This window comes from Schistocerca serialis, chromosome 7, assembly GCF_023864345.2.
Source record: "Schistocerca serialis cubense isolate TAMUIC-IGC-003099 chromosome 7, iqSchSeri2.2, whole genome shotgun sequence".
Taxonomy (NCBI): domain Eukaryota; kingdom Metazoa; phylum Arthropoda; class Insecta; order Orthoptera; family Acrididae; genus Schistocerca; species Schistocerca serialis.
In genome coordinates this window covers 532,292,927-532,312,567 of record NC_064644.1, presented here as the reverse complement: position 1 = coordinate 532,312,567, position 19,641 = coordinate 532,292,927, and the positions used below count along the sequence as shown (strand labels likewise).

General features: G+C 40.9%; 1 protein-coding gene and 1 pseudogene across 1 annotated transcript in view; one reads left to right on the top strand and one right to left on the bottom strand.

Annotated features, from left to right (window-relative positions):
* LOC126412781 (prothoracicostatic peptide-like) overlaps positions 1 to 19,641 on the bottom strand; it is a 658,136-nt gene that overhangs the window by 290,514 nt on the left and 347,981 nt on the right. The window lies entirely within an intron of this gene.
* Positions 7,265 to 7,382, top strand: LOC126413560 (5S ribosomal RNA; annotated as a pseudogene).

Below are 19,641 nucleotides of genomic sequence, written 5' to 3'. Positions count from 1 at the left end.
AAATAAACATTAACAGGTAAAAGGGTTAACACTTTTTTGGTTCCCCAGTTTTGCTTTTCTTTTCAAAAAATGGTTCAAATGGCTCTAAGCTCTATGGGACTTAACATCTAAGGTCATCAGTCCCCTAGACTTAGAACTACTTAAACCTAACTAACCTGGGGACATCACACACATCCATGCCCGAGGCAGGATTCGAACCTGCGACCGTAGTAGCTGCGCTGTTCCGGACTGAAGCGCCTAGCACCACTCGGCCACAGCGGCCGGCTGCTTTTATTCTTTTTCATTAGTCTGTGGGTGAGTGATTTGAAACTAATAAAACCAACACAGTTACGGTTTTGTACCTTCAATCACGAAAGTTTTACGTGCTTAACGTCCAATAGTTAATACTTTAACTCATTTGTAAAGTAGTGAGATGTTTGAAGCTGTTTTATAAATTTAATTTTATCCATATTTTGCAGCTTCAAATGTTTGTATGCAAATGTGTCTCTTGAGTGAAGTGATATACATGAACAGGATGGAGAGAAGGATGTATGACGGTGTTCAAAAGTTAAAAACCCTTTTCTTCGATTATGTGGCAAGCCTACACCGTTCATTTTTCCGCTATTTCGCTCACCTTTTCTACATTTTACTTACGAAATTCATAACCTAACATCAAACCTTTTCTTGACAGGAATATATGTTTCACCTCATTCAAGAGCAAAAATAAATCGCGTGTTAAGACAAGTCACACGTGATGACGGACCCGAAAGGTCTGAAATGCATAATTCCAGTACATGTTTTATAAATGGTAGGCCGATTCGTTAAAGTAACAGCGGTTTTGAATTGCTGGTCGTCTGTAAACTGTGATCATTCTGCATATGAATTTAATGTGGTCTGATTGTCCTGAAGAGCTGTAATAGTTGCGCGCTGAACGTGAAATCTTCGCGGCAACCTCTGTGACGGCACCCCGGAGTGGCAGCGCGTGACGTCACGGCATCCGCTGGTAGCCTGCGCCACTCCTCTGCGAGCCATCAACATTTATGAGAACGCGCCTGAATTTCTGCAACGGCGAGTGTGTGCCACGTGAGCTGCGCAAAACGGCTGCCCGTGCTGGCTACTTATCATCTCCAGCGACTTTGCCGAAAGAAGCTCACTCACCGGCGGTGACCTTCCACGTGAGGCAGGCAAGCAAACACTCAACAACGCCTGCAAAACCACATAGGAGAGTGGCTGCTTTACGTATCCCAAGCACACCGTCAACTTTGTTTAGAAGATACCAGGGTAAATTCAAAACTGAACGTTTCTATAGGTATCGTGATGCCACGCTCTCCAGTGTTGGGACGGCCGGTGTGGCCGGGCGGTTCTAGGCGCTTCAGTCTGGAACCACGCGATCACTACGGTCGCAGGTTCGAATCCTGCCTCGGGCAGGGAAGTGTGTGATGTCTTAAGGTTAGTTAGGTTTAAGTAGTTCTAAGTTCTAAGGGACTGATGACCTCAGATGTTAAGTCCCATAGTGCTCAGAGCCATTTGAATGATTTCTCCAGAGTTGGCAAAGAATTATCGCCAAACCAGAAGTCTGTTAATCGGAGATAAACAAGCCATGAGGCTAGAAGTAATATTCCTACATGAAGTAGTTAATTTTGCTTACATTTTAATTGTTGTTGTTGTTGCCTTCAGTCCTAAGACTGGTTTGATGCAGTTCTCCATGCTACTCTATCCTGTGCAAGCTTCTTCATCTCCCAGTACTGACTGCAACCTACATCCTTCTGAATCTGCTTAGTGTATTCATCTCTTGGTCTCCCTCTACGATTTTTACCCTCCGCACTGCCCTACAATGCTAAATTTGTGATCCCTTGATGCCTCAGAACATCTCCTACCAACCGGTCCCTTCTTCTTTTCAAGTTGTCCCACAAACTCCTCTTCTCTCCAATTCTATTCAATACCTCCTCATTAGTTATGTGATCTACCCATCTAACCTTCAGCATTCTTCTGTAGCACCACATTTCAAAAGATTCTATTCTCTTCTTGTCCAAACTATTTATCGTCCATGTTTCACTTCCATACATGGCTACACTCCATACAAATACTTTCAGAAACGACTTCCTGACACTTAAATCTATACTCGATGTTAACAAATTTCTCTTCTTCAGAATCGCTTTCCTAGTCATTGCCAGTCTCCATTTTATATCCTCTCTACTTCAACCATCGTCAGTTATTTTGCTCCCCAAATAGCAAAACTCCTTTACTACTTTAAGTGTCTCATTTCCTAATCTAATTCCCTCAGCATCACCCGACTTAATTCGACTACATTCCATTATCCTCCTTTTGCTTTTGTTGATGTTGATCTTATATCCTCCTTTCAAGACACTGTCCATTCCGTTCAACAGCTTTTCCAAGTCCTTTGCTGTCTCTGGCAGAATTACAATGTCATCGGCGAACCTCAACGTTTTTATTTCTTCTCCGTGGACTTAAATACGTACTCCGAATTTTTCTTTTGTTTCCTTTACTGCTTGCTCAATAGCATCGGGGAGAGGCTACAACTCTGTCTCACTCCCTTCCCAACCGCTGCTTCCCTTTCATGCCCCTCGACTCTTATAACTGCCATCTGGTTTCTGTACAAATTGTAAATAGCCTTTCGTTCCCCGTATTTTACCCCTGCCACCTTCAGAACATGAAAGAGAGTATTCCAGTCAACATTGTCAAAAGCTTTCTCTAAGACTACAAATGATGTAGGTTTGCCTTTCCTTAATCTATTTTCTAAGATAAGTCGTAGAGTCAGTATTGCCTCACGTGTTCCAACATTTCTACGGAATCCAAACTGATCTTCCCCGAGGTCGGTTTCTACTAGTTTTTCCATTCGTCTGACATTTTAATTAGTGATTTCAAATGTGTTACGAAGGCGGACGAGAGGTACCAAGCAGAGGGCAATTACGACCCCGTGTAGAGGTATTATCCATATTTCTTTTTATTTGTCGTAATTGAAATTATTTAAGAATGTTAGTAATTTTCGCTAAGATGACGCTTTGCGTAGTGAGGGAGCACTTCATTTTAAGTTTGAACGATCCTTTACGCTCGAATCCACACAAGATACGCCAGACAAGCGGTTCTGCTACTTAGAAGATGATGGCAACCTAATGCAACTAAGTAGACGGCCCAAAACTGTGAAAACGAGCACAGTTAGGTAGGAAGTAAAAAGCAGAGTCCCTCGCGCAGTAGCTCGTTATCTTCGAACCCTGTGGTTTTAAATAACCACAACAAGAGCTTGACCTCACTGGGACTCGAATTGTACTGCAGTCAGAACGTATATCAGTGGCGGATACAGTCACTCTTCAGACCACATGGTCCTACAGTTTAGGCGCCTTGCTGCAGTAGACTAATGAACGTGCAGAAAAGCGGCGCACTGAGCGTGCGCCAGATTTGGGACGAACCCTAGTAAAGCCTCCATGCACGTGGCCCGTCATCACGTTTGTCTGCCTGAATGGACTCATGATCACACAAACGCCCAAAAATGGCTGTGTGACATGGTTGGTGTCTGTGAGGGGACTTGTTTTGGTATAGCCTTGCTACCTCTCGACCATTTCCATCCGATTGGCCGTACAGAAACACCATCTCCTCTTGTTCCCGACGTGAATATCGGACCCTTCTGCTGCTTACAGTACGCTGCGTCAGTCGCACAGCCCGCAATTCAAACGAACACAAGGCACGGGGTCAGAGGATCTTTCAGTTCTCAGCGCCATCTACCGTAGCAACGATGCATTTCCGGATACATGTTTATAGGACATTTCTTCCTCAATTTCGAGTCAGGAATCCGTCCGTTTAATTTATCTTCACCCTATAGAGTTTATGGAAAGTGCAGAGATAGGGATACAAATAGTGCAAGCAATCAGTAATGTAAGCTGGAATGAGATTTTCACTCTGCAGCGAAGTGTGCTCTGATATGAAACTTCCTGGCAGATTAAAACTGTGTGCCGGACCGAGACTCGAACTCGGGACGTTTGCCTTTCGCGGGCAAGTGCTCTACCAGCTGAGCTACCCAAGCACGACTCACGCCCCGTCCTCACAGCTTTACTTCTGCCAGTACCACGTCTCCTACCTTCCAAACTTTATAGAAGCTCTTCTGCGAACATTGCAGAACTAGCACTCCTGGAAGAAAGTATACTGCGGTGACATGGCTTAGCCACAGACTAGGGGATGTTTCCAGAATGAGATTTTCACTCTGCAGCGAAGTGTGCGCTGATATGAAACTTCCTGGCAGATTAAAACTGTGTGCCGGACCGAGACTCGAACTCGGGACGTTTGCCTTTCGCAGGCAAGTGCTCTACCAGCTGAGCTACCCAAGCACAACTCACGACCCGTCCTCGCAGCTTCAATTCTGCCAGTACCTCGTCTGAAAGGTTCGCAGAAGAGCTTCTGTGAAGTTTGGATGGTAGGAGACGAGGTACTGGCAGAACTGAGGCTGTGAGGACGGGTCGGGAGTCGTGCTTGGGTAGCTCGGTTGGTAGAGCACTTTCCCGTGAAAGGCAAACGTCCCGAGTTCGAGTCTCGGTCCGGCACACAGTTTCAGTCTGTCAGGAAGTCTCATATAAGCGCACACTCCGCTGAAGAGTGAAAATCTCATTCTGGAAACATCCCCTAGGCAGAGACTAAGCAATACCTGCGCAATATCTTTTCTTCCAGGAGTGCTAGTTCTGTAAGGTTCGCAGAAAAGCTTCTGTGAAGTTTGAAAGGTAGGAGACGAGGTACTGGCAGAATTGAAGCTGTGAGGACGGGTCGAGAGTCGTGCTTGGGTAGCTCGATTAGTAGAGCACTTGCCCGTGAAAGGCAAACGTCCCGAGTTCGAGTTTCGGTCCGGCACACAGTTTTAATCTGTCAGGAAGTTTCAGTAATGTGAGCTGTCTGGTTTCATGTCCAAGTGATGCGGACAGAGCATTATGGAGTCCATTCTGTTGAATGTCCTGGAAAACACACCTCGCCTTAAGCGACCTGCTATCCAAGACGACCTCCCACCCACTAAATCAAATGCATACATACAACAATCTAAAAATGTCCGAACTGAAGACGAAAGCAATGGCCATTCAAAGCAAATATGCAATACGGTGGAAAATAATAATTAACGTTATAAATATTTTGGCTGAGGCGCGACTTACGACTATGATAATGAAATGGATGAAAATTTCAAACAGTATGTAGCACAATAAACAGAACACTTACCTACATAATCAGAACAGATACTCAAATCAAACTTTATGAAATTATGACGATACATTTACTGCTCTATGGGAGCGTAGGTTGGTTAACTGATAAAGAAAGGTGACAGTAAAATACACTCACGTTCAGAAAAAAACAGAACACTGAACGACTAGAGATAGGCCGTTTATATTCACAGGACCTGTACATTAGTATGTCCTGCAGAAATGATTAGCATTTGAACCATGTCGCCCACCGGTTCTAGGTCAACATCGACATCGCGGCGCAACGCCATCTACTGGTAAAATGTGCCTGCGGCTCTTGTTGCCGCTATAAACGGAACGTAATGGGTCAGTGTGACTCGAGCAGACGTATGCGCGAGCCGTACAGTCAAATACGTGAGCTTCAAGATGACCATTATCGACATGGGAGAATGTGATACATCCATCCGGGAAACTGTTACTCTTGTGGGATGAAGTGTTTCGGCAGTGCAATGGGTGTGTGCAGAATGTTTCACGAAACAAATGGGATTTTGGAACCAGGTGAATGCAGCATGTATGGCCATATCACAGGACACCATTCGTGTCTTATACTCATCGATGCCGCCGGCTGGGGTGGCCGAGCGGTTCTTGGCGCTACAGTCTGGAACCGCGCGACCGCTACGGTCGCAGGTTCGAATCCTGCCTCGGGCATGGGTGTGTGTGAAGTCCTTCGGTTAGTTAGGTTTAAGTAGTTCTAAGTTCTAGGGAACTGATGACCTTAGAAGTTAAGTCCCATAGTGCTCAGAGCCATTTGAACCTCATCGATGCCATTACGCATGGAACAAGTTATCAGGGTCCACGACCGACCCTTTGCCTAGTAGGCAACAGGACATATGCTGAACCAAGATGACTGAAGTGCTAACCATTTCTGCAGAACATACTAACTGACGTGTCCTCTGAATGTGAAAGTCCTATTTCTAGTTGTTCAATGTTTCTGTTTTTTTTCTGAACATGAGTGTGCAAGCGGAAGAGATGAGTTTCTTGAGAAGAACAAAGGGCTGTACAGAAAGAAATTTAATAAAGAACGAAGATGTTGGAAATTAGTTGAATGTACATTTCCAATAATGAAGAAATATTTGAATACACTGATAGATGGAAATAGGTTGTAAATAGAGTGAAAAATGAGAAAATTCTGAACTACAACTCCGAAGAAAGGAGAAACACAGGTCGGCCGAGGAAACGAGGTGCATAAACTTTGTGAGGACGGAATAGGCTTATGCTGAATCCCCGACGATGATTATAAAGTATTACCTTTAAATTACAGGTCAGTTAGTTGACACTGGTTACTCTCGTGCTACTGTTATACAAAACTGAGAAATTAAAAAAAAAATCCTTTTAAATGCTACTTCAAAAGTATGCCTGATACGGTTATTAGAGAGCTAAGAGCCTCAGAATTTGAAAAAAAAAAAAAAGCCGTACATATCATTAGAGTGAATAGAAATGCAGCAAGCACCCTCGCCTTTCACAAAGGCACTTATACAAAACTTTTTCAAAAGGACAAGTTAGGTAGAAAAACAAGAAGGGAGGAGAGGAGGCAATATTAGCAAAGAGGAAACCCTAATGTGGAAATGGTGATTAGTGTAGTTACATAAACGCAGACAGTACGTGCAGCTTAAAACATCGCTCAATAGCTTCCAGACATTTGGAGCATAGTGAACGAACTTCCCGGCCTGTGACCGAATTGCTGTAGATTTGGTCCACTAATTGTTTAGCGGTGAAACTTGCTGGCACGTTCCGGACGAGTCGAAGATCTCGGTGAAAACTCTGACGAACGCTGGCTGTTTAGTCTCTGTCAGAGGTGAAGTTACGTAATTGCTACAGCGGGTGGTTAGAGGGCTGACGTTTTACGGTCAAGTGTTGTCTAGGCTTACTACCTTACAGAACATTACAGTGGGAAATATGATTAATAATATAGCGTCTACTACTTATTTTGGTTTGCTACATTTAGTTTCATACTGTTTGTGAGGAAGTATTCGCAACAGTTCGTATTTATGCTGATATCCACTACAAACTGAAATCTCTCGCGCTGAATAAGTTAGACGTTTTAGGCTAACTTGGGCAACGGCCTTGCCGCAGTGGATACACCGGTTCCCTTGAGATCACCGAAGTTAAGCGCTGTCGAGCGTGGTCGGCACTTGGATGGGTGACCCTCCAGACCGCCACGCGCTGTTGCCATTTTTCGGGGTGTACTCAGCCTCGTGATGCCAATTGAGGAGTTTCTCGACCGAATAGTAGCGGCTTCGGTCAAGAATACCATCGTAACGACCGGGAGAGCGGTGTACTGACCCCATGCCCCTCCTATCAGCATCCTCCGCTGAGGATGACACGGCGGTCGGATGGTCGGATGGTCCAATAGTGGCCTAAAGACGGACTGCTTTAGGCTAACTTACATATGGTCTCTGTATTCCAAAGGTCTTCTGGGTGAAGCGTTTTTACCCATTGACAGTAAATCTGACGCTGATAATCCAATTTTTTGCTCAGAAAACGGTTATTACCGCTAACATTTCAACTAGTAACAGATATTTTAATGATACAGCCTTTGTCAAGATGGGCACAACATATTGAAAGGTGGCTACACTGAGCCACAGCGCCAGAGATTGCGCCAAAGAGTTTTATTCCGCCGCCTCCACTGGCAGTGCTTGTCGAAAACTCGTAGTAGTCAGTGCTTGCTGAGATGTCGTAGTGAAAAGTTCTTGTCGAGAAGTTGTAGGGAGTGCTTGTTCCATGTTTTATGCAGTTTTTTGATGGGATAGACAGCAGATGTTGTTCTAATGGAGATATTGTAATGATCAGAGTGCTTTTCGTCAATATATATGAAGGTAAAATATTCCCTGTTTTTTTCATTATTTCAGTGTCTTAAATAATGCGTCATTACAGGTTCAGTCAACAAAGCATCTGGCTCGTGTTCTTGTATTAGAGTGTAGTTCTGGTTTTCTTGCTCAATTATGGTATTTCTTGTTTTTAATTACTTCAGTATAAATGATATTTAAAATTTCTTGTCTTATTGAAGAAGAACCGTGCCAGATGTGTACGTTGAATCACTCTTCCACACACAGAACAGTTACACTTGTGCTTTGTTGTTGCGTTGGTTTTATAGCTGCTGGGGACTTAATTAATTAATTGTGTTAACGGAAGTTTTCTTTCATTCTTTGTTGTTATTCTATGCAGTCATATTGCGTACTAAAACTAGTCAGGGCCAACCGTTTACGAGACTTCGTAATCGGACATACAGCGACAAAAAAATTAAAAAATTATTTGCATTTCATATTCATATAATTAAGCCCCCATGCACGTGGCGACTGCTGCTTTGGATCGTCCCTTGGAAATCTTCTGATTGTAAAAATAGTAGACAGTAGTATTGTTGTAGTAATTTGTAGTTTTGTAATTGTAGTCTATTTTGCATGTGTAGATTTTGTAATTGTCATTCTTCTAATGCTATTTTTTCTCAGAATTTAATTTGTTGTCTTGTATACGGGTTTGATAATTTAGTGCAATTATTTCAATTGTTCGTTAATCGTGTTTGAGGGAAGCATTTCGTGTGAATGGTATTGTTGGTGATAACGTGTTATATTCTCTGTAATTTTCGTATTGTGACGAGTTTTGTATGTTTTGTAAATGATTACGCGATCGATGAAAAAGGCGAAAATGATGAATATCGAGAATGACGAAATTGTTGACATGGCGAACTCGCCAACACAGGAGAACAGTATGATGAATAATGAAGTGGAAAACAATTTAATAAGTCGGGAAAATAGTCCGGAACCATTTCAAAATTTTTCTCAATCAGAAAATTCACAGAATACGAGATTAACGATAGAAGATTCTGAAATAGTATGGAACACAGATAGCTTTACAGCTATGACGAAAGAAGTTGGTTTTGCGGGAAATGTTAGGGGTGAAAAGAATTTCGAATCAATTAACATGGAGCAGTTGATGGGTGCTATATTACATTTGGGATCACAGATGGGAACTTTGCGATCTGAAATTAAAACTGATATAGGAACAATGGAAACACGGTTAGACTCACTGGGATCACAAATAGGAACAATTAGAACTGAGATGGGAACGATGGAAACACGGTTAGATTCATGAATAGGGACGTGTTTCAAAAATATGAAAGATGAATTAAAGAAAGAAATCAGAGAAGAAGTACAACCGATTTTGAATGCTCACAATAATAGATTAATGGCAGTAGAAATCAGACAAAAGGAACAGGATAGAGAACAGGAAGAAAAAGATCGCGTGATAGTACAAAAATTTTCAGAGTTAAATTTACAACGTGCACACGATAAGGAGGAAATATTTGAGAGAATCGAGGGATCCGTACCAAATGACAGAATAAATAACTTAACGCAACAGTATAAACAGTTCACTACTAAATGTGACAATACCGAAACCCGAGTCGCGACACTTACGGCAGACGTAGATAAATCGAAAGAAAAAATAGGTGACTCATCAGAAAGAGTTGAGGAGATCTCAGATAAACTGATAAGTCTTAGTTTAAATGGGGACAGAGATTCGGATGATACAGCTCCATTGCCTTTTTCAGAAACCGAAGAGTACCAGAACATAAATAAGCATGTTGAAAATCAGGGAAAATTTAATGAACGTGTTAAAAGGGAATTTGAGGCGTTACAAAAGCAAGTCAAACAAATTGAAGGTGAAATCGTAGGAAAAGACAGCAGAAGAAATTTAGAATCACAGATAGCAGAGGGGTTTGAAGAAAGTAATTTATTTCATTTACGAGAAGCAACAACAGAGCGCCAGGCGCGCGAACTTCACAATAATCGACATTCGGACTGGAACAGACGCGGTAGGTCTTTGTCGCCACGAGGAGAAAACTTTGACTATAAACACTTCTTAACTGTTCGTAAATTTAAGATCATTCGCAATTCTAAGAATGACATACATCCATGTGCGTGGTTAGATCAATTTACGTACGCACTTCCACCAAATTGGCCACTAAGTCACAAACTGGAAATTATGTGCGGCTATTAATGTCCTCAGGGGATTCACTACACTGAGTGAATATGTGCCGTAGCGTGCATAGGGCCCCGAGGTGTAGTGGTGCTATTTCCCTTTTAGTTTTCTGCACCGCTGCCTACTCTTTTACTATTCTTTGCATCTGTCAAAAACAACTCTTCTACTATCAATCTATCTAGAGAATCGTTAAAGAATAACCGGATATGACGATTTTTCCCAAAAGTGATTTCGGAAATTACCATTTGGACTTACTGTACCTTCAGCAGCATTCGTTCGTAGTTTAAACGAAATTTTACCAGTTTATCTTCGTGACAATATTACTTCGTATGTTGACGATATTCTTATTGCTAAACGTTCTTGGAGTGAGCATAACAAAATTTTGGATTCATTATTAGGTATTTTTGCAAGAGTTGGCATTACAGTGAACTTGAAAAATCAGAATTTGAACGTTCTCAGGTGAAATTTCTTGGTCATATTATTTCTACAGATGGTATTCTTCCTGATACAGAAAAATTAGACGCTATTCGTAACTATGCTGTTCCTGCCACAAAACGTGATGTTCGTAGTTTCCTTGGTGTCTGTAATTTTCTTAGACGCTTTGTTAGATTGGACAATTTGGCAACACCTCGTTTATGTGAACTATCTGGAAAGTTCTTTCTAAAACGAAAATCGGTCGAAAACTCTGTTTGGTTAGTTTGTATTCCTGGTGAGTGGGTCAATAAATTGATTTAGTACACACATTTCAGTTATGCACACTTTGGTCCCAGAAAATGCTTTCATAAATTACTAGAAAATTGCTACTTCAGTAATATGGAAAAACGTATTCGGTCTGTTCTGGCCAAATGCAAATTATGTCAAAAGGCTAAGCCGCCAACTATTTCTCACAGAGCACCGTTGTTTGCTATCATTCCAGCGAAATTAAAGGAGATGGCTGCAGTCGATTTGTTCGGTCCAGTGGTTCGTTCAACTAATGGTTTTGCGTACATTTTGGTAGCAGTGGAATTGACATCAAAATATGTGTGTTTTACACCTTTACGCAAAGCAACAGCTCGTTCAGTATCTAATGCTTTCATCAAACATTTTCTTAAAGAAGTGGGTCATGTTGATAAGGTTGTATCAGATAATGGATCACAGTTTCGCTCTAAAATTTGGCTTCGTACTCTACGGCGTCGTAAGATTAAACCAATCTTCATTTCACTTTTTCACCCTCAATCTAACGCTTCAGAGAGATGGATGAAGGTAATCAATAAATTGTGTTGTCTTTATTGTCATCAGAATCACAGAACGTGGGATCAGTATCTTCATATTTTTCAAAACATTCTGAATGAACTTCCTAATGACTCAACTTCTTTACCGCCAATACTGATATTAAAAAATAAAGCACCGACAAATCGTATTTCTGAAATAGTTCCTTTCCCGCCTGCACGGAAACTGCGGCATTCTGAAGTTGTGAACCTGGCTCTGCAAAATATTGCATCTGCGGCTGCTAGAAGAGAGAAAGCAGCTAAACATCCTGGTCGTTTAAAAATTTTGTCAGTTGGTCAGAAGGTGTTAATTAAGTCTCATCGTTTGTCTCACAAAGGAAAAGGCTTGCGTCGCAAATTTTTTCTGCTTTATAATGGTCCATATAGAGTTCGCAAAATTATTCATGATAACACTGTCGAAGTAGAAACTCTTAAATCTCGACGTTCTAAGGGAATACATCCATATATCTAACGTTAAAATTTTTGTGGAATGACATATTTTAGAGAAACTAACAGCTACATGTAAACATGCAGAGAATACAAGGATACCGCGCTGTGTTTTGGCGGCGGCACATACTCAAAGCAACAGTCAAGTCTGCGCGCCGTACGAGGCAGTCGTTAACCGCAAACAATTACTTCCTACGTCACGCGCCTACAGCTGATCGAGCGCTCAGTGCGAATGGACTGACAGCCGTAAACAAATATACAGTCTAAAGTCTCCGATTAAATTCAGTATAAAGCTATAGTGACTTGATAAATTAAGTTATTAATGTTCAGTATTTTTCAGGATACGGTTGTATGAAATATTTAAGAACTTCAGGTTAATTCTGTGTGTGTCTGACGTTAAGAGGACTTGCTATCGAGAAATTTTCAGGAAGAATGTAATTTCGAAGAAGAAACTAATAAACTAAAAAGGTAACTATTAATTGAGTTTATTTTTCAGGTAACATATTTCCACTTAGGTATGTACTTTAGACGTAATTTGCTGCTCGCGATTACGTGATTCATACTTTGTACTAAATTTCATGTTCTATGAATTTACTTGTGAAGCGACGTGCTTGCGTACATTTACTGATTTTGACAATGATTGATTAATGAACAGGGTTGTTATTTGTACATGTTATGCATCGCTTGGCTGCACTGCTTTTTCACTGATGTCATATTTTTCTATTATGTGCCTGTTGTGCTTATTTATTTAAATTATAATTGTCACCTGATTAATTGTGCTGATATGGTTATGTATGTAAGTTATACTTTGTGATTTATCTGCTTGCGCCTTCATGTTTACTTATTAAGATTTCATATGAACATTTATTTGCTTATGCTCATATGATGCTAATTACCTGTTTATTACGTAAGATATATGTTTGCTGCTTTGCGTATGGATTGCATATTTACACATTTCTGTTTTGTTGTCATAACTACTCTTTAATTTGGTATATAGAAATGCTGATGTACTGTGTACGAACATAGAGTGTAGGTCACACTATTGTATTAATTATAGATTGTTCGCTTGGCAGAGCCTCGTTGTAAGAATTGTGCTGCATCCACTTGTTGACATTCTGTTCTCCACTGGTATATTTACTCGCAATTGCATGTTTTGCTTACGCTCAGTGCCTTATATTTTTAAGATAAGACAATGAACTGCTATAATTCGACGAACGACATTGGTACAAGAAACTTCATAGAATTCACATTAGCTGAGGATTTATGGAAGCTGTATAAATTTATGCTAATACAAAGGAAGCTAACGACATGACACACCAACACTAGGGTTACACCACTGACAGTTATTACATTGCATTCTTCGTGAGCAATTGAAATAGCAAGTGACACTTGACACAAAAAATACTCCGCATGTTTGCTTCTGCCATGATTCTTGGTGTACACACTGTGAAATATTATGATCATTCACACTCCGTAATCGTAGTTAATTACTGTGAGTTATTCAAACTAAATGCTGTTAGAGGTCATGTATGCATTTCTTTTGTTTAATGATGGACAAGGTAACCAAAATGTATTTTATAATTCATAATGAGTAGAAGATTTGGCTCATGTGGACTACACAGAGGTTGTGTGTGGACATTGTGTCTTCGGATTGTATGGGATGATGAACTGGAGTTTGCACTAGGATTTTATCTGTACTTGTTCGTGGAGACTGACTAGAGGAAATAGTTGTTATGGAAGTGAAATGATATTGGTGCTAAGGTTTATATGTATCGACGTAAGAGGTATTATTGAAGTATTAAGATTATGTGATGCTAATGATTATTGGAGTTTTGGTGGATAAGAGGTAAAGTAAGTGAGGAGCATATTTTTTTTGATGGTTTTATGGAACAAGGAGGATGAAGATAGCAGACTAGAACACTAAAGTGGAAGGAATATTGTCTACACACACTTTGTTAAATCAATAAGCAGTACATATATATATATATATATATATATATATATATATATATATATATATATATATATATATATATATATTTTTTTTTTTTTTTTTTTTTTTGAGAGAGGAAGTAATTGCATATCTTGGCTCACTGACAGTTGTTCAGCAACCGTACATTTTGATCTGGCTTGGCAAACATTGGTCTTGACATGATGACTATGACGTTGACTAACTATTATTGACTGTTATACATTGCTGCCACTACTACTTGATACACATGATGAACATCAAATTTTGACAGAATTGCATTTACACAGTTAACACTATTCAATTACACAGTAGTACTTAATGTGGATGAAAGATGAGTGAGTGTGTTTTGTGTGTTTTCCCTTCCTAATCCCAGATAAGTGGTACCGACTTATCTCCTAAATATTATTTTACTTGCTTGTTGTGGCTTGCACTGACACCCATAAATATTTTAGGTTTACTGATATTTGTGTATTCGTAATAGTTAATATGACAATTATCTGATATCATTTGTGTGTTTCTTATAATTTGTATGTTTAGTGTAAGAGCATTGATAATAATTTTGTAAAAGTAATTGTGTGTGCATTCAAACTGTTGTTCACACCTGCACCTGTTCAACATTGCTGGGTGCTACTGATGGAACTGTTTTTACTAAAATTATGTCACTTGTTGGTGTTTGCACCTGTTGACCATTGCTGGGTGCTACTGCTGGAACTATCAACTACTTGTTTTTTTTTTTTTTTAATAATTAAAAGCATTTTATGTGAACATTTGTATAAACTGATTTTTTGTGTATTGTGTAAACTATTATGTAAAGTCACATGTATGAAAGAATTTGTATTGCTTACTGTATTTTATATATTAGGTTATTGAAAGGTCAGTGCAAAGCCAACATTTTATCTAATTATGTGATATTTACGTATTAATATTATCTTTTATTTTTGTATGTATTTTTGTGGACGAATTTGGTGGTATTTTCACCACCAATGCTGGCAAAAATACCATCAAATTCTGGCCCGTGGAGGAAGGGCATATGAAAGGTGGCTACACTGAGCCACAGCGCCAGAGATTGCGCCAAAGACTTTTATTCCGCCGCCTCCACTGGCAGTGCTTGTCGAGAACTCGTAGTAGTCAGTGCTTGCTGAGATGTCGTAGTGAAAAGTTCTTGTCGAGAAGTTGTAGTAGAGAGTGCTTGTTCCATGTTTTATGCAGTTTTTTGATGGGATAGACAGCAGATGTTGTTCTAATGGAGATATTGTAATGATCAGAGTGCTTTTCGTCAATATATATGAAGGTAGAATATTCCCTGTTTTTTTCATTATTTCAGTGTCTTAAATAATGCGTCATTGCAGGTTCAGTCAACAAAGCATCTGGCTCGTGTTCTTGTATTAGAGTGTAATTCTGGTTTTCTTGCGCAATTAAGGTATTTCTTGTTTTTAATTACTTCAGTATAAATGATATTTAAAATTTCTTGTCTTATTGAAGAAGAACCGTGCCAGATGTGTACGTTGAATCACACTTCCACACACAGAACAGTTTCACTTGTGCTTTGTTGTTGCGTTGGTTTTATAGCTGCTGGGGACTTAATTAATTAATTGTGTTAACGGAAGTTTTCTTTCATTCTTTGTTGTTATTCTATGCAGTCATATTGCGTACTAAAACTAGTCAGGGCCAACCGTTTACGAGACTTCGTAATCGGACATACAGCGACAAAAAAATTAAAAAATTATTTGCATTTCATATTCATATAATTAAGCCCCCATGTAAGATTCGCCGACATCTTGTCCAGTTAATAACGAAAACTTTGAGGAGGAGATGTTGATGTCTCTTTTGGTTAAATCTGCTGTGTTCTTGATTTACCTGAATTATCTACTAGTAATGAAGCCGCAAGGCGAATGGAGTTTACTTGAATATTTTAGCTATCAGAATTCTTTGCACGGGCGTATCCTGTTCGAAAAGAGGACTGTTTGCCACTTTGGTGTCCTAGTACAACATAAGGGCTTTATCAGAAGCTCACTGGTAGTCTACTTTATTGGCACTCACTGTGCTGATCACGTGAAAATGTCGTCGATAATGGTATTACAGAGGAAATGGAACGTCGAAAAAGTAATTTTAAAGGGCAAAGTATATTCTCTGCTCGGGATATACGTAAAGTTTAAATACAACTTTGTTGCGAATTGCAGAATTTGGAAGGTGACACATACGACGGAAAAGATCCCAGCAACAAAAAAAAAAAAAAAAAAAAAAAAAAAAAAAAATGCGTAGAGTAATCAAATTTCGGGAATACATTTTTCTAGGTAAAATATTGAAGTGATTAATACTACAAGATCACAGGTTAATATAAGCGAGAGATAAACCTTCGCAAATGTGAAATGCTGGTACATTAGTTACGTGTGCAGCTGCCAGAATGTTGAATGCAAGCATGTAAATGTGCATACGTTGTGATGTACAGGTGGCGGACGTTTGTTTGTAAGATGGAGTTCCATGCCTGTTGCAGTTGGTCATCCACACACGGACAGTTGACCCTGTTTGTGGATGACGCTTCAGTTGTCGTCCGATGATATCCCACTCGCGTTCGACTGAAGACAGATCTGGTAATCGAGCAGGCCAATGCAACGTCTCGACGCTCTGTAGAGCATGTTGGGCTACAAGAGCGGTAGATGGACGAGCGTTATCCCGTTGGAAAACACGACTCGGAACGCAGTTCATGAATGGTAGCACAACAGTTCGAATCACCAGACCGACGTACAGATTTGCAGTCAGGGTGAGTGGGATAACCACGAAAGCGCTCCTGTTGTCATACGAAATCGTATCCCGGATTATAATTCCACCAGTAGGTTCAGTATGTCTCGCACATAGGTCGGTTGTAGGTGCTCAACTGGTCTCTTTCAAACCAACACACAGCCGCCACTGGCGCCGAGGCAGACCCAGCTTTCATCATAAAACACAACACTCCATCCTGCCCTCCAATGAGCTCTCGCTTGACACCTCTGAAGTGGCAAATGGCGGTGGTTTGGTATTAAGAGAATGGACATTACACGACTTCTGGCTCGGAGCTGTCCTTGAAGTAATCGATTTGTAACAGTTCGTTGTGTAATTGTGGTGCCAACTGCTGCTCAGACTGCTGCTGGAGATGCAGTACGATGCGCCAGAGCGATACGCCGAACACGAAGGAGATGGAAAAGAGCCACCGTGGTACAACAACCGAGTTAGAAAACTGCTACGGAAGCAAAGTGAACTTCACAGCAAACATAAACATAGCCAAAGCCTTACAGAGAAACAAAAATTAGACGAAGCGAAATGCAGTGTGAGGAGGGCTATGCGGAAGGCGTTCAATGAATTCGAAAGTGAAGTTCTATGTACTGACTTGGCAGAAAATCCTAAGAAATTTTGGTCTTATGACAAAGCGGTAGGTGGCTCAAAACAAAATGTCCAGACACTCTGTGACCAAACTGGTACTGAAATAGAAGATGACAGACTAAAGGCCGAAATACTAAATGTCTTTTTCCAAAGCTGTTTCACAGAGGAAGACTGCACTGTAGTTCCTTCTCTCGATTGTCGCACAGATGACAAAATGATAGATATCGAAATAGATGACAGAGGGATGCAAAAATAATTAAAATCGCTCAAATGTGGAAAAGCCACTGGACCTGACGGGATACCAGTTCGATTTTAGAGTACGCGAAGGAGTTTGCCCTCCTTCTTGCAGCGGTGTACCGTAGGTCTCTAGAAGAGCGTAACGTTCCAAAAGATTGGAAAAAGGCACAGGTCATCCCTGTTTTCAAGAAGGGACGTCGAACAGATGTGCAGAACTATAGACCTATATCTCTAATGTCGATCAGTTGTAGAATTTTGGAACACGTATTATGTTGGAGTATAATGACTTTTCTGGAGACTAGAAATCTACTCTGTAGGAATCAGCATGGGTTTCGAAAAAGACGGTCGTGTGAAACCCAGCTCGCGCTATTCGTCCACGAGACTCAGAGAGCCATAGACACGGGTTCCCAGGTAGATGCCGTGTTTCCTGACTTCTGCAAGGCGTTTTTTACAGTTCCTCACAGTCGTTTAATAAACAAAGTAAGAGCGTATGGACTATCAGACCAATTGTGTGATTGGATTGAAGAGTTCCTAGATAACAGAACTCAGCATGTCATTCTCAATGGAGAGAAGTCTTCCGAAGCAAGAGTGATTTCAGGTGTGCCGCAGGGGAGTGTCGTAGGACCGTTGCTATTCACAATATATATAAATGACCTTGTGGATAATATCGGAAGTTCACTGAGTTCGGATGATGCTGTGGTATATCGAGAGGTTGTAACAATGGAAAATTGTACTGAAATGCAGGAGGATCTGCAGCGAATTGACGCATGGTGCAGGGAATGGCAATTGAATCTCAATGTAGACAAGTGTAATGTGCTACGAATACATAGAAAGAAAGATCCCTTATCATTTAGCTACAATATAGCAGGTCAGAAACTGGAAGCAGTTAATTCCCTAAATTATCTGGGAGTAGGAATTAGAAGTGATTTAAAATGGAATGACCACATAAAATTAATCGTCGATAAAGCGGATGCCAGACTGAGATTCATTGGAAGAATCCTAAGGAAATGCAGTCCGTTACGGGCTTTTGTTGAAGTTTCGAGAACATACCTTCACCACAGTATATTGCTCCCTCCTACGTATATCTCGCGAAGAGACCATGAGGACAAAATCGGAGAGATTAGAGCACACACAGAGGCATACCGGCAATCTTTCTTTTGACGAACAATACGAGACTTTAATAGAAGGGAGAACCGATAGAGGTACTCAAGGTACCCTCCACCACACACCGTCAGGTGGCTTCCGGAGTATGGATGTAGATGTAGATGTAGACGATTGTCTTCCTACTCGGCAGTGCTACGTGGCTGTCCGCAGTCCGGTCTTCTTGTGGCCGTTCATTCTTGTGGCCACCGCTGTCAGCAGCAGTGTACAGGATCTACATTCCTGCCAGTTCTTTCTGCAATACCACGAAAGGGACATCCAGATTCTCATAGCCCTATTACACGACATCGTTCAAACTGAATGAGATGTAGATAATGGCGTCTTGTCGCCTTGAAGGCATTTTTGACTAACGTCAACTCACCATGTCCAATCTGAAGATAACTAACGCTCACGACCGTTACAGAGCGTATTCAAAGCAAACCTGATTAGTAGCCTCACAGTCGCGTGACTAGCGCGAAACGTGAATATATATCATCTTTCAGATGTAGAAACACGATTGCCAACTTTCGTTAATGTCGCGCAGGTCCTTTCTTGTGCTGCGATTTTTTTCTGTCTCTTTATGTTTAAGCCCTCTGCCGGAAGCAATTTCCATAAATCAGGCACAATTTTCAAAATGCACCAGCTAAACGCAATGTTCCTTCTTCTGATTGGGACTGCCTCACTGAGAGGTTTTATAAAACTTGAGTGGTTTCCACGTACGACAGACCTCTATATTCGTAGAACTAATTGCCTACTGAAGTCCCTGTCTCGCAAGCCACATCCGCTAGACAGAGACGGAACTTGGAACATCGAGAGTGTATCCACCTTAATGTCGTCTTCCGCGGACTCGGGTGTCTTGGGAGCTGTGTAAACACGGCTGGCGAGCCATCTCTTTACTCGTCAGGGAGCGGTGTAATCTTTTACTCTGTTCATTAACATAACAAATATTTAACGTTTGTGACGCATGCTCTTTGCTGATGGCAGAGGGGAAATACCGACTACTGGAAAAATATGCAACGCCAGTCTTCGACTCACTAGAAAAAACGTAGCTTCA